The following is a 2,449-nucleotide window of genomic DNA, read 5'->3' as shown; positions in this document are numbered from 1 at the left end:
TTCCATGATGTTGCACAGACATCTTCTGCAGCCCTCAGTTCGGAATTCTCTCTCTCATTTCCATTCGTGTTCTCGTTCTTTTCCACTTGGGAAGTTTCTGTTGTCACGCCCTCCAGCTGCGGTGTCTCCTCAGGGGCGATCCTCCGACGGGCCCCTGGGAGGCAGTCTTCCTCTCCGCCTCGGTCCTCTCAGCATTTCTTCTCGGCTCGCTAAGGATTGCCAGCTCTGTTGACATGCCATCTGTCCTGCCCGCTGTCTGTTACCCGTCAGAGCCCTTAGCATATGAATCATGTTGTTTTAAATTTTAAAAGTAACATTTGAAAGCATTATTCCTATGTTTGTCTAAGAATTTTACAGTTCCAGCTTTTACATTTAGTGTCTTATGATCTGTTTTGAGCTGATTTTTGTTGAAGGTGTGAGGCAGTAAAACCATTTGCGTTGCTTGTGGGTGCCTGACTGTCCCGGGTCGTTGATGGAAGAGACTCTTGTTTTCCCATTTGATTGCTCTGGCGCTTTTGTTGAAAATCATCTGACCATAACAGTAGGGCTGTTTCTGAACTGTTTTCTTGCTGTTGACCTGTCCGTCTGTAGCCAGCATCAGCCGGTCTGAGGATGGTAGCTTTGTGGCAAGTTTCAAGATCAGGAGGTACTGCTTCCCGGTCTTCTTGCTGTTCTGAGTCCTTTGGGTTTCCATAGACATGTCAGGATCCATGGGATCAGTTTCTGCAGCGTCGTCCTCGGGGACTTGGGTCGGATTGCCTGGCTCTGGGTGGAGCTGCGGAGCACCAAGGTGGACGGTGTTGAGTCACGGACACCGAGTGGGTTTCTGAATGTTAAGCCAAACTCGCGTTGCTGTCCCACTGGTCATCGTTGCTGGATTTCGTTGGGTTGTCTGTTCTTAACGACCCGGGTAGTTTCAGAGTTTGTCTTTGTGGGCGTGTTTATTTGACTAGCTTATTTTTTAAAGGACATATTTTTTGCACTTTCTTGTCGTACAGTCTTCTTTGAGGAGTTTTGAATACCCCATCATCATTTACTTTCTGGCAGATGTAGCGATCTCATTTATAAAATGACTCTAGGACCTGACCAGTTAATTTCCAGCTGTGCACATCTTTTGGTTTGTGGCAGCTTCCTATGTTTGATATTTCTCCGTGAACTTTTCAAAGCAGGGTATTTGTTATTGGCGCATTCAAACGTACTTTTGCATTTCTTAGGTATTTTAAAGGGATATCCATATTTTATTTTTAAGACACTTGACATTAAAACTTACACTCCTGGTAAAAAAAAAAAAAAACCCACCTTGATTACCTGGAGTAGAGAATTCTTTCTAATCAACCAAGAGTTAGACCCTGTCACATCTGTTTCAGTCGTTTTAGAAAATCTAAGCTACAGTCACTTCCTGGTCAGAGTCCCCTTGCAGCGCCTGTGGAGACACCGTGATCCTGCCACGCTGAACTGCTTTGTGTGTGTGCACTGGAACTTTAAACAATAGCAGCAGGGATTCACATACATACAAGAAAAGTACCTGGGTTTTTAAGTCTTTACTATCAGCCCAGTGCACGAATGTGTGCACCGGTGGTGTCCCTCGGCCTGGCCTGCGGGATCAGGCTGAAACCAGCTGACTTCCCCTAGGGGTCCTGGATTGTGAGAGGGTGCAGGCCAGGCCGAGGGACACCACCGGTGCACGATCAGGGCCAGGGAGGGACGCGGGAGGTTGGCCAGCTGGGGAGGGACCGTAGGAGGGTTCCAGGGCGCATCTGGCCCATCTCACTCCATCCCAATCAGCCGGACCCCAGCAGTGTCTGCCCCCCTGTATCATTAGCATATTATGCTTTGATTGGTTGAACCGACGACCAGACATTTAGCATATTAGGCTTTTATTATATAGCGTGAGAGAGAAAGTTGATGTGTCAGGTTAAATGTCTGTCTTTACTTCAGAGATCTTTGCTGGCTTGTTTTGAGCATAATTATATCTTGTTTTGCTTAATTTTATACTTGATGTAAAGAACAGTAGATTCCGTTTTTAGTAATTCAGTCTACCAGTGACCCAGTTTGATTTTCAGTCTTCTTAATTTATTAGGCTGAAGTATTTAGGGAGGTATTAAATATAAAGAAGGAATTGTTTCTGTAGATAATCATAGAGAAATAATTCTGTTTAGTGCAAGAAATCTCAAGGAAGTGGCTTTGATATTCTCAGGAACGCGTGGCGTTTCCAGCCTGTTGTTACAGTGACTGGCATGAACACCCTGCACTCATGGAGACAGGCCTGACTGATCGGATTCAGCCTCTCAGATGATTTTTAGTGTGTCGTGGGTTTTTTTGTTTGGTTTTTTTTTTTTTTTTTAATTTGTAGACCAATAGAAGTGTGTCTACCTGGTGGATCCTCTGCCAACTGACAGACAAAAGGCTGAGGGGAGTGAACTTTGGGGGCTATCAATTAAGAAAAGCT

General features: G+C 45.2%; 1 protein-coding gene across 1 annotated transcript in view; it reads left to right on the top strand.

Annotated features, from left to right (window-relative positions):
* Positions 1–2,449, top strand: part of ZRANB1 (zinc finger, RAN-binding domain containing 1) — a 34,951-nt gene that overhangs the window by 27,504 nt on the left and 4,998 nt on the right. The gene's annotated exons all lie outside the window — the stretch shown is intronic.

Source organism: Myotis davidii, unplaced genomic scaffold, assembly GCF_000327345.1.
Source record: "Myotis davidii unplaced genomic scaffold, ASM32734v1 scaffold72, whole genome shotgun sequence".
NCBI classification, from domain to species: Eukaryota; Metazoa; Chordata; class Mammalia; order Chiroptera; family Vespertilionidae; genus Myotis; species Myotis davidii.
Note: the sequence above shows the minus strand (reverse complement) of the source record. Positions and strands in the feature narration are given on the sequence as shown.